The sequence below is a fragment of the Dendrobium catenatum genome, unplaced genomic scaffold (assembly GCF_001605985.2).
Source record: "Dendrobium catenatum unplaced genomic scaffold, ASM160598v2 fragScaff_scaffold_601, whole genome shotgun sequence".
NCBI classification, from domain to species: Eukaryota; Viridiplantae; Streptophyta; class Magnoliopsida; order Asparagales; family Orchidaceae; genus Dendrobium; species Dendrobium catenatum.
In genome coordinates, this window is record NW_021319063.1 from 331,501 (window position 1) to 332,301 (window position 801).

Consider the following 801-nt stretch of genomic DNA (forward strand, 5'->3'; position numbering starts at 1 on the left):
CACAATCAAATTCCTTAAAAGACTAACAAGCCGTTTGATAGCTAGCGGAAAGAAAACATGAGCAAGAAGTATGACAACGTAAATCATTTCAAAATTATTTGAGTTAAAAAAAAAAAACATTATTTGAGTTAAAAAATATATTATCATTGTAAACTAATCGCAAACACCTTTTTTTTAAAAAAATTTTTCAAGTGGTGAGAAGAAATATTAGATATTTGCCTAGGGTAAATTTTATGTTGCATATTCAAATTCTAATTATTTATAATATAAAAATCCTCTGATCTCTTTTTTTCATTCAAATATCAAAATTCACAGCATAACCTTTTTTTCTCTTTTAATTCTCAAAAAATTATTTTTTTCGCTAAAATAACCTTCATACTAATTGCATAAATAAAAATTTTTGACATATCACACATAAATGTTCCTAATTTTATTATAATAATTGAGTTACTACATTATACTCTGCAGCTCACCTTAATTTGTTAGTTGAAAATTTCACTGGTAATCAAGATATCTTAAGTCTGAAGCTTACATATGTGATGTGTGTGAATAAATTCCTATTGCTTGTGAAGATAAACTTGCACGCCATACCAGTATTTTGATTCATTTCCTTATAATTTTTCACCATAATTAAGTACTTGTTAATTTTTTTTTTAACATTTCTTAGATAAATGCAATCCCTATTGATTAATCACATTAAAACCAAACAACAAATACAAAATTATAATCCAATTCCTTCAAACCAAACAGAGCATATAAGATAAAACATGCAAATAAAAAACAACTTGAGAGAGAAAACCA